Source organism: Rhineura floridana, chromosome 2, assembly GCF_030035675.1.
Source record: "Rhineura floridana isolate rRhiFlo1 chromosome 2, rRhiFlo1.hap2, whole genome shotgun sequence".
Lineage (NCBI taxonomy): Eukaryota > Metazoa > Chordata > Lepidosauria > Squamata > Rhineuridae > Rhineura > Rhineura floridana.
Window position 1 is genome coordinate 186,275,176 of NC_084481.1, and position 12,751 is coordinate 186,287,926.

Genomic DNA, 12,751 nt, shown 5'->3' on the forward strand with positions numbered 1-12,751 from the left:
ACTTCTTTGAACTGATGTACTTGACCATAACCCTGTTATAATGTTGTTTATTCCTATTATTCTTGTTTATTACATAAATATTCCACCCTTCCTCCCAAAGGAGTCCAGGGCGGCAATCTACAAGCAATAAAACCTCTTAAAAACAGATGCAGACTGGTGAAACTCTCCATTTGAAAGGCTTGTTGGAATAGAAAGGTCTTCAACAGGTGCTGAAAAGACAACAGAGATGACACCTGTCTAATATTTAACAGGAGGTCATACACTGTTGCAGTCATACTGGTAGAGCAGCATTTTTTAAAATGTTTTCTTTGTGTAGCTAATGGTTATATAGTGGTTGGGCCCATTCTACGCTGTTGCTGGACTAATGAGCTTTGGGACTAAACTGCTGATAACATGAAAAGAATCCTCAAATTTTGTGCTTAGTGTAGAATCAGGAACATTTTGTCCATAAGCTATATCACATTAGCATGTGAAATATTGATAGGCATCTGAAACATTGATAGGCATCTGATTAGATGGTTCTTAAGCAGACAGCCCAGGTACATAAATATCTGATAATTTTCTTTGGACTGATATTTATTTTAGCATCATAAATCCTTAAGCTGTAAGTAAACTCTATAGGAAAATGTATGCAGATGATAGGACTAGAGTACTGCTGAGGTATGTTGTATCATTAATCTAAACCTGTTTATAGGAACTCTGTGAGCAGACAGTTCTGCCCTGTCTGGGATGATCCTGATTCTGTCCATTAATTTGTTTGTTCCATTTTCAATAAATTATACTGTAGGTCAAAAATTGACACATTCCAAGATACTGTTTATACAGATCTATTGTCCTGCCTTATGGAAAACACCACCTTTATTAATTCAAATGCTTGTGGTGTTTACGTCCTTGAAATGGAAATGGGCCACTAGATGGAGCTGCTGTTTCATCTTGGATATGATGTTCATGACATAAAACAGGAACAGGGATTGTGGAAGATGCATTTTAGTATTATTCCCCCCCCCCCCCGGCAAAAAAAATTGTACTTTAGCTATTGGGTCAGCGCATCTCTTTCAGAATCACATTTATACAGCTGTGCTATTTGCAAGGTCTTTGGCCTTTCCCAAAAGAAACTACATTTATAATCCATTGATTTGCTAAGTAGGAATCCTTCTAGTAACATGACATATGCTGATATTTCACATATATGAGCTACATTATGAAGGTATTTTTATATATATTCTTAACTGGTTATAGTAATGTAGTGCAATGACTAAAATCCTAGCTTAGTGGAAGAGCACATGCAGAAGGTTCCACATTCAGTCACCAGCATCGGCCAAGTTTGTTTGTTTGTTTTAAATCAGGTATCTGATGATGTGGAAGATGTCTGCCAGAGACTCTGGAAAGCCACTGCCAGGCAAAGTAAACCTTGCCTCCTCCATGAACTAATCTAGACAGCCTTAGGCAAATTCTCTTTTCTCTCAGTTCAGGCAAGGTTGCAAGTCTTGGTTTGGTTATAACACTGCATCAGCCACTCATGGCTTTTCCCTGTTTCTGGAAGAGAGGAGCAAAGTGCTTGAGGTGTGGGTACCAGCATACAGCTCACGCACAACCTAATTTTCCTAACCAGTGGTTATGGCCAGTGCTGCATCTTAACCAGAGCTTAGAAGTAACTCATTACAAATAACTAGTTACTTGTAATTTATTACTTTTTGAGTAATAAGTGGGTAACTTCATTACATTTTGCTTGTAACAGAACGAGTGGCAATTTCATTACTTTACAGCTGCAACTGTAACGTTTCCAGAGTCACTTTTGGATGTTACTTGGGGGGGAAGCAGAGGAAGACTTCTGCTGCTATGATTGGTGGATGAAAGACATGTGCCTCATACTGGACTTCTGCGCAGCATCGCTCTTCCCTCGTGCTCTGTGTTAGGAGGCACGAGGGAGGAGGTGAAGAGCCAGACGGTGTGGAGTGGAGAGAGAGAGAGAGAGAAAATGTTTTAAGAATGGACAGTGGTGGAGAAGAAAGGAGTGGAGGGAGAAAGTCTGAGGACAAGGATGAAGGAAGAGAAGGCAGCAGCAGAATGGAGGTGAGGAGCTCTGTGTGTGTGTGTGTGTGTGTATTAGAGTTAACAGACCTTTCCTGCTTTTAGGGGTGATCTCCGGACTCACTCCGGATGCCACTCGCCCGCCACCTGCCTGCTGGCACACTGGCCCTACCACCCCCCTACTTGCTCACTTGTCCTAATGCCCCCCCCTCCCACTCTCTTGCCCCCACTCACACACTCCCTCACTCTTCCTACTGCCACCACCCCCGCTCTCTTGCCCCTGCTTGCTCAGCCCCCGCTCCCTCACTCATCCTAATGCCCCCCACCCCATGCTGTCTTGCCCCCGCTCGCATACTCCCTCACTCATCCTAAGGCCCTCGCACCCACCTGCTGTCTTGCCCCCGCTCGCACACTCCCTCACTCGTCCTACCACTGCCACCCCCGCTGTCTTGCCCCCACTCGCTTTGAAGCCATGAGAGCCTATAGCTTACCACCTCACGGCTCACTCTGTATTTCAAAAGTATTTTACAAAGAGGTATACTATGATCTTACTATGTGGTCATGACAAGGCAAAACATTCAAGTGACCCAATCATGAGTCTTATCCCCCCCCCCCAAAAAAACCCACCTATCCTGCTATGGTTGGGTCAGAGCTATTTTCCTGAATAGGTTTTCTGAAAAATCAGCTTTACAATATGCTTAGAGACAATGAAATACAGAACCTAAGCTTCTGTACTAAATAAAGGACAAGACAGGCACTGTGCCATTCACAAAATTCCTAATTGGTGAATGTCTTTTTATCAATAAAGTGCAAGCATGGGACCTGCTATCTGGATTGGGACTGCAACAGAGACGAAAGGATTAAAGCCCCACCCTCTACCTCCTCAGCACCAAGGTCCCAATCTGGACTGCAGGCTCACACTTGCAGCTTGCTTTATAAAAGCCATTCACAATTGTGTGAATGATGTCACGTCTAATTTGACCCTAAATGTCACCAACTTGCAAACTACACAGGTTGCTACTTTGGATCAGCAATGAGAAATAAATCGTGCTGATCACAACTCCAGTTCATCCCTGTGCCATATGTTATTCAGTTTATTAGAACAGTTTAAATTAGCAGTTGCTTGGGTAGCCATCATTTTAAACAAATTATTTTGGTTTTTATCGCCCTGCAATGTTGAATTGCTTGATATTCACAATTCTCTTAAATGGTCACATCACTAGGTACCAGTTGTATTCAGTTTACTTCCCCCCCCTTACCATTAGTAAAATATTGTGTGATTTCATCATCTACCATAATAGCCATATTTCATGACACTGTTAATGAGCATTAAATCTAACAGTGGTGGCAATTAACTCCATTGACACATCACTGCCTTTTACTGGGTGGAACAAGAAAAAATCATTTACTCCTTAAGCAGAAATAGTCAGCAAATCTAATCTTTCTGCAAAACTCCTCAGGGTTGTAACAGTTGCACCATCACCAAAATCCTATATTCACGGGCAAGTGATGTGATGCAAGTGAAATGGTGGTTGTTCATAACTTGAAATGTTTGCCCTGGCTTATTAGCTTAGGATAGTCTAAGTCATGGGTAACCAATGTGGTGCCCTCTAGATGTTGTGGACTACAGCTTCCATCAGCCCCAGCCAGCATGACCAATGCTCAGTGATGATAGGAGATGTCATAGAAATCACCTGGAAGGCACCATGTTGGCTGTCCCTTGTCTAAATAGCGTACTCATGCTACATAGGATGGTGAATGATGCATTTAATTTTTAAAAGATGTATGGATCACACAGTAAGAGAAAGCCTGGACGTGTATATTATATGTTTGCATGATACAAAGACATTTCCCTTCCAGCTAGAAGCTGAATGTTGCAGGTGGAAGTTGAATGCATATAGACCACATGAACAGTTGTCATTTTAAAGGAGACGATGCGCAGAAAGCAGCACATCCCTCTCCAACTCTAGGTTTGAGTTTTGTAGAGAGAAGGGAATGGATGAGGATCCCTCTGTGCAACGCCTCTTTTAAAAAAGCAGGGGGCCCTTTAAAGGAGGCAATGGTCAGCAGGGTTTGTGGTATGCTTCTCCCCTTTGTTGGCAAATGATAGCTTTTGTGCCCAAAATCCACTTTCATAAAAACTTGGTGCAGCACTCACTACTATTCTATGAGCCCTTTCTTAACCTTAATATAAAGTATGGTAAGGGTTTATAATGTACCTTGTTCTAGACACAAGCTTATTGAATAGAATGTTGTGGTGTATATGAGAACAAAATGAGTACAAGGGTAGCATAAACATTGGCCAGATCTGTATATATAATTCAAAAAAGTGGCATAGCCAAAGTTAGTATAGCGGACTGTACCACTTTAAACTGCTGGTGGGTTATATATTTTAATGCTTTCCCATGTTAAAAAAAATCTGCATCAAGAAAACTAGAAGATAAGGGGAGATGTTCTAGTTTAGCCTGTAACTTGCTGTGCTTTTTCTGATGCAGGGTGTAATTTTTTAAAAAACAACAACACTCCTTATCTACAGTTTTAAGTGGTTCAGTTCATTCTCAGGGCGCTGCCTCATCCTCCTGTATATGCACATTCAATCTATATTACATAGTGTGGCCTGAACACTTCTGAACACTTGGGTGACTGGGAGCAAAATAAAACCCTCCGGAAAGATCATTGGTGTGTGTGTGGAGAAATATCTCCAAAATTTTCAGGAGGGGCTTGCTATTCACCTTACTTAAACTGTACCAATCAGCTTTTTGGCTACTACATTTTGTTTCAATGGAGGTCTGTTAACTATCTCCAAGGGCAGCCCCATCTAGAGTGTACTACAGTCATCTAACCTGGAGGTTACCAGAACATGGATGGCTGTGGCCAGGCTATCAGAACAATTACTGAATAAGCAAAGAAGTTTTTCAGGGAAGTACTTTGACAATTCAGACCGTATAGTGAACTTAGTTTGGCATGTCATGACTGAATACTCTCGCTTAAGGTTTCAGTTGCATGGGGTTCCTATATTCTCTGTCACTTTTTAAAAACCTGTAGTATGGGACTTGTTGAGCAGAATGGTATGGGTGAATTGAACTATCTGACCAATGCTTTGCTGCAAAGCTATAGTAGTAATATCACTAGTAATCTCTTCTACCTCAAGAATAGCCTTACGGATATCCTCATGAATATCTGCTGCTCAGAGATAAGCAGGAATAGTATTTTCCTCTTGGTACCCAGCAGCTAAAGTCCCTCCAAAAATAGAAAATTCAAATAAAGCTTGTTTTTCTGTCACATAATAATTATACCACCTTCTACCAAAAAAAAGCCAAAGAATAATTTGTGACCAGAACCAGCATAGGTATGTGTGTGTGTGTGTGTGTGTGTGTGTGTCTGTGTGTTCGTTACAAGTAACGAATTACTTGTAATTCATTACTTTTTTGAGGAACAAGTGGGCAATTCCTTTAGATTTTGATTGTAATAGAACTAGGAGTAATTTTATTGCTTTTGTGGAGTAATTGCAATGTTCCCAGCATTACTTTTGGGCATTACTTGGGGGGGGGAAGCAGGGGAAGTCTTCTGCTCCTCTGATTTGTGGATGAAAATCATGTGCCTCAAACTGCACTTCTGTGCAGCATCGCTCTTCCCTCGTGCTCTGTGGGTGGGGAGGAGGTGGAAAGTGAGACTGGGTGGAGTGGAGAAAACAATCGTTTTAAAAAATGGATGGCGGCGGTGAAGAATGGAGTGGAGGGGAAAAGGAGCCGGAGAGCAAGAACATGGATAAAGGAGGAGAAGGAGGCAGCAGCAGAATGGAAATAAAGAACTGTGGAGGTAAAAGATGACTCTCTGTCTGTGTGTGTGTGTGTGTGTGTGTGAGAGAGAGAGAGAGTGTGTGTACTGTGTTTGTGCTTGGCACACAAAGTGGCCTCCACCACTTACTACTGTGCTGCATTTGCAGTATTTTAACTTTTTTGCATCTCAGCGGAAAATGTTTGCTTGGATGAGTGTCCCTTAGTTGGGGGCAGGGTAGGGTCCGGGAGGTGGTTAAGTGAGAGAGATTATGCTGGCTGGCTGAGGGGGGCAGGAGGGTTGCACTTGGTTTGATGTGCAAAGATCTAAGTAGTGGCCTCTGCCTCCTTCCCCACCTCCCTTACCAGTGGAGAGACCACCATTGCTATCTTACGGATAAAAGGAATCATTCTACTACCTCTGTATGTGTGTGTTTGTTTTTAATGTTGTGTTAGGCTACTTAGATGTGCAACAGCCAAGGCCAGCACCTTGTAGCCTTTTTTAAAAGTAACTGAAATGTAATTGCAGTGATTACATTTGAGAAAAAGTAATCAGTTACTTTCAGAGCAATCGTAATTGTAACAGTAATTACTACTTTTTTTGCTATGTAATTGTAAATGTAATTTATTATTTTTAAAAAGTAATCTTCAAAGCTCTAGTCTTAACATGGCCATGACCATATCTTCCATTGTTATTTCCATCAATCATGTGTTTTGCTATTCAAAGAAGAGTGCATACGAGTGTGGAACTGTGTTCCCTGAATGTCCCGCTTGTGTAGCCGTTGCTCAGTATGAGTTTTTGCCTTTAAAATGTTTTCTTAAAACTCCAAAGCCTCTTTACTTCCTGACCTTTTGTTCCTTACGTTTCCAGGGACATGAAATGAAGACGCTTTGGGGTTTGAAAAGAAAACAGTTAATTGTGCTCCGGTGGCCACGGGTAGATTGGCTAGTGTTGGTGTTTATTATGGGGCTAATAATTTTTTCCCATCCTTTCATATTACTGCTATGCAAATAAAGCCAAGCATTTCTGCTGGTGTTAACCTTTTAAAACCATTAATGGCCTGGGACATAGAGATGGTCTTTCATATTTTCCTCTCAGTATGCTCCATTCATTATCTGAGGGCCTGCTCCAGATCTGTTCATCCTGTGAGACATGGCAGGTGTTGACTAGGATTTGGGCATTTTCTGTTGTGGCGCCTACCCTATGAAAAGCCTTGCCTAGTGAAATGTGTAAGGCCCCATCTTTGGACTGCTGCAGGCTGTTTCTAAAGATATGGCTCTTTTAAAAGGTCTAATTTTTACTTTTTAAAAACTCTCAGCTTTGTGTTTGTTTTGAAAGCAGTTTGGAACTGTTAAAATTTGTTTTTAGTTTTCTGTTAATATTTTGATTGTGTGAGTGGATTTAATTCAGGGATTGATTTTGCTTTATGTTTTGCTGTTGAACTGTTAGCCACTTTGAGTTTCTTTAGAAAGTTAGGCAGGATGTGTGGTTCAATAAATCTGAAAATGGGGTGGCTTCAATTGCAGTAGTCAAAAGAAAGTTCTTCATCACAAGAGGCAGTATTAATGAAATTTTGCTGCCACAGGATGGGGTGGTGGCTACAGGCTCAGACAAGGGGTTAGACACATTTATGGGGGATAGGCCTGTCCAATGGCTAAATAGAGCTTCCATGTTCAGAGGCAGTACACCTCTGAATTCCAATTGGTAAGTAGCAAACAGTGGGGAAAGTCTGTCTCCTGCTTGTGGGCTTCCCAGAAGGATTTGACTGACCACTGATGGAAATGGAATGCTGGACTAGATCAGTCTTTGGTCTGGTTCAGCAGGGCTGCTCTTATGTGCTTATATGTATAATTAGGAGGCCATTAAGGGGAGAGAACCTCTGGGTATTAGGTTGGCAGCTTGCCGAAAGTGATTGTTTGTCTTAATCTGTGCATTTCAGGAACTGCTCATGGTTAGACACGGCTGGGCGCTTTCCACAAAGCTGGAGCTTTTCTGGAAGCAATTTGTTATGGGAAGAGCTCTAGCCTTGGCCTTGATAATAGACTGTTTATATTTGGGCAAGTATTAGATGTTTAGGGAGATTCCATTTCTAGCTAATAATAGCTTTTGCAGTAGCTGCCTGTTAAAGAAATCAGATGAAGATGAAGTAAGACACCTCTTCAGTTAATGTTTCTTTTCTTTTCAGCTTATTTGAATTTATCCTGGCCCAAATTATTTGTCATCATGTAGTAACTGAAATGCCTGCAGTCTCGGAGTTGTCACAGTGATGTCCCTCCTAATTTTTATTTATTTTAATAGGAAAAGCAGACATTTCTATTCCAAGCCCTCAAGCTACAGCACAGGACCATTTAACTGACAGAACGTCCTGGTTTTGTAGGCTTATTAAAAAGCTGTAGGCTCATTAAAATATGTGAAGGCTGCTGGACCACAGGAGACACTTCCATAAGCTGTTTAGCAATAGTGTGGCATCCATTTAAGACTGAGAGTTGCAGCTCTTATGCAACATAATTTCTATTTTTTCCTGTTGCTAGGTATTGAAGTATGTGCTTACTGTGGAAAATGACTAAAAACTCTCATTTCAAAGAAAAGTCAATGTAAAAAACTAAATAAATTTAACGTACTAATGTATTACTACCTACATCAAAAGGAATTGCTATTCGGGTATCAAAAGAAACTGATAAATTGCTATTTCCATTGTGGTAGAGACGGCTGCTGGTTCTTCCTGGGCTGGAAAGTATACACAGTTTTATGGAAGCCACTAGAGAATGCTTTGCTACTAATTTGTAATACTTGGTGCAGTAAGCAACACTTGTGATCAGGTAGACTACACGGGGCCTTTTCTTATGAGGCTCCAATGCGTCATTTAAAAAGCACACACATAGTTGGCATTCCCCTTGCTAATCAATCACACTTTGATCCAAATCAGTTTTTTAAAAACCAGTATTTTTCTTTGTGAAACCAAATGCAAATAAATTTATGATTATCACCTGTGGAATCCCTCCTTTTCTGCTACCATTTCCTTTTATGAAGTAGCATTGGTAAAATAAGTTTGCTCAAGAGTGTTAGTAATCTTAGAGTAATATAGCGATTAATGGTGTGATTCTTAGGCATGTCTATTCAGAACTTACTCCCAAGTAAGTATGTAGAGGATTTTAGCCTAACTTTGTAACTGCTATATTCCTAGACCTGCAGAAGTTAAATTGAGAGTATGGGGGTAACAGTTTGGTAGAGGAATTGGTTTTCCACCCCAAAGCATCATTTGATCTGAAACTCAAGTTTCTTCCTTAACAACTCCTGGATGCCTAGCACACACTAGTGGCAAATTGGAACTGGGATTATAAATTAAACAGCCACCAGAGTGGCTGTATACTATAGTCAGCGTGGATCTTTTGCATTCCACAATGTTAAATCGAAAATACCCTCATGCCATTCTGATGCTTCCCATAAGCTCATTTCAAAACAAAACCTTAAAAAACTTATAGTCCTGAACTCAGAAACGCTTGCTTAACAACCCTCTAAGTTTTCATGGCAATACACAAAACAGTCAGAGAGTATTGAGAGTTCAAAGTGTAAAAAGAGAGAGAGAAAAACCAGTCCCCTTTTGGGCTTTTTTCTGTCAGAGTTCTCATAATCTGTTGAAATTAATTAAAAATCAGCCATGTTCATTGCGTACCTGTAATCTTATTACTGACCTTGCCCCATACTCTGTCCTTCATCTTTTGCAGTTTAAAAGTTAAAAAAATGCCTGGCTAATTTTTAATTAAGAAATTTAGCATTGAACTTAATGGTAATGTCGGGCATGCTCAGTAAGAACCAACTGTTAGTGTTCTAATAGCCAGACTCACAGCTGCTAGTCAGAGGGCCACACCGACATCAGACCTTGATTTCACTTTAGACAGTCACGGCTTCCCCCAAAGAATCTTGGGAAGTGTAGTTTGTGAAGGCTGCTGAGAGCTCCAGTGCCCAGAGTGGTTTAACAGTCAGCCGCTCTGACTGAAGCTTTGTGAGGGAAACAGGGCCTCTCCTAATAACTCGCAGCACCCTTCACTAACTACACTTACTAGGATTCTTTGGGAGAAGCCATGAGTATCTAAACGGAAATAAAGGTCTGGTGTGGATGTGGCCAGGGACAGCTTTGGTTTATATTCGGGTGGGAGGCTACATGTGCTTGATGTAGAATAAAAAGGTGGGGGAAACCTGAAAAAGAATAATACTGTTCACAGTGTTTTTCTTTTGGAAAGGAAAAGGGCTTCTTCTCTATGCAGTGCCCACCCATCCAATCTCTCCCCCTCCCCGCTCCCTGCCCCCCTCCCCTAGGTCAGTTTCATCTATCCTAAGCATCATTGTACAGGAGTAAGTTCCACTGAACTCAAAAAACATGCAAATGACCAAACCTGCCCTCCCCTCCTTCTCCCTCCCCTTTCAATCCCCTCCTTCCCCTCCCCCTCCTTCTGCTCCCCTCTCCCCTTTCTCTTTCCCTCTACTCTCCCCTCCCCCCCCGATCAGTTTTTCCTATCCTAGCAATGATTGCATTGGAGTAAATCCCACTTGCATGGGAGTAAATCTTCTTCCTCCCCTTCTCTCTTCCTTCTTCCTCCTCCCCTGCCCACTCCAGCCCTCCCTCCCTCTTCTCCTCCTCCCAGCCCCCCAGTCAGTTTTACATATGCTAAGAATGATTGCATGGGAGTAAATCCCATTGAACTCAATAAGCATGCAAATGACCAGACCTGCCTTTCCCCTCTCCTTTCCTCCTCCCCTCTTCCTCTCCTCCCCTCTTCCCTCATCCTCCTCCCCTGCCAACTCAAGGGCCCCCTCCCCATCGTCAGTTTTACCTATCCTAAGCATGATTACATGGGAGTAAATCCCACTGAACTCAATAAACATGCAAGTGATCAAACCTGCCCTCATCCTCCCCCTCCTGCCTCCTCCCCTCCCCATCGCCTGTAGTCAGTTTCACCTATCCTAAGAATGATTGCAGGGGAGTAGATCCCATTGAACTCAATAAGCATGCAAATGATCAATCCATTCTCAGCAAACTTGCACAGGATCCCGTTTCTTACCTCCTGGATTAAAAAGCAGGGAAATTCACTAATAGGCAAAAAACCTTGCGGTTTAAGAATGTACTTATAGCCAACAGATATTTCTATCAAACTTTAAAAACCGGGAAATTGGGCAGCTATACTGAATGCACCAGGGGAACAGGAGACCTGACTTCTCTGAGATATTGTACTGCCCTACAAATTTGTTAAAATGCAAACACAATTGGGTTGGTCTTTCACAGTCCAATCCACTTGCTGTGTAGCTTGGAAGAATTTGGTAATATGTGCCTCTGAGCATATGGTGATATGGCAATCAGCCTGAATAACAGAAATAAGACATGTGCTGTGCTGATCTTGTTTTAGCAGGGAGGAAGCAACAATATTAACAGTTGATATAGTTCAGATAGTCACTTTAAATCTGTTTGATTTACTTTGCAATATTAGTGAAGTTTTCTATAGTAAATCATTCTCTTTTGCTTCTGTTTCTGTGAATATGTGAAGTACAGCAGCACTTTGCAACACTGAAAAAAAGCTCCAAAAACAATTGTGGAATAATGGCACTGACTGTTTTGCAGAATAGTTTCTGATGGATGTGAGAAGTATCTCAGTTTGCTCAAGATAAAACAGTGGGAGGTGAAATATATTCTAGCAAAATGCTAGGTGTGTTCTATTTTTTTAATTGACCATGCCCACCTTTCCTTAAGTGGAGTGGTTTAAGCATAGCAGGCTGAAAACATGCATCCTGGGCAGGCCGAGCTTGTTATTTCCAACAGCTAGAGTCATTGCTTAAGTACCAACATATTGTGATCACTCTGATTTTACATCAAACTGCAGTTTCAGAATGTGCCCATAACAGAAATAGAGCATAACCTCCAGTTTGAAACACAAAAGGCTGTCTTCACCATCATATGACATTGACCAATGAAAAGGCTTTGAAATTAATAAAAATAAATTTGATACAGATTTCTACAATGAATAATGAGAGAAATATAATTTTCTAGGTTAGATTCTCTGTAAAAACAGTAGTAACAGAAAAGAAGCAAAGTAAGAACACCAACAAACATACAAAAATGTAATTCTCCATCTTTGGAGATGGCAGGTGTTCCCACCACTCACCATATGCTCAGAGGCACATGTTACCAAATTCTTCCAAGCTACATAGGAAGTGGATTGGACTGTGAAAGACCAACCCAAATTGTGTTTGCATTTTGACACATTTGTAGGGCAGTCCAGTATCTCAGAGAAGAGATCAGGTCTCCTGCTCCCCTGGTGCATTCACTATAGCTGCCCAATTTCCCTGCTTTATAAAGTTTGATAGAAATATCTGTTGGCTATAGGTACATTCTTAAACTGCAAGGTTTTTTTGTCTGTTAGTGAATTTATGTATTTATTTATGTATTTATTTATTGTATTTATATACCGCCCCATAGCTGAAGCTCTCTGGGCGGTTTACAATAACTAAAAATTTAACTCCTTAGGCTACAGTGCTATGACAGTCTTACTAGTAAAAGATGCTTTGTTCTTAATATGTTTTATAGATTTTATTTTAGTGTTTTGTCATTTGTTCGCTACCCTGGGCTCCTTCTGGGAGGAAGGGCGGAATATAAATTTAATAATAATAGCTGCCTCACCCTTGCTCGTTTTCTAATAAGAGAACAACAGGACAGACTTTCTGTATTGTGCTTCTCCTTTAGCTTTTGATTTCCACATTTTGGTTGCAGTGGTTGTTTGTGCAACCCTCTCCATCTGTGATGAAGTTTGCATATTGTCATGGTACATTTTACCATTCTCATTGTACCTACTGACTAGAAACCTGGATGTATTTTTTGTTTAAAATCAAAGCGGAGTCTCTCGCTTGCTGTCTTTCTGGATTCTTTTGGGTTCCTGCTTGGTTGGACATGCAG

General features: G+C 41.2%; 1 protein-coding gene across 6 annotated transcripts in view; it reads left to right on the forward strand.

The window, feature by feature from the left end:
- Window positions 1-12,751, forward strand: part of PRORP (protein only RNase P catalytic subunit) — a 96,541-nt gene that overhangs the window by 8,354 nt on the left and 75,436 nt on the right. The window lies entirely within an intron of this gene.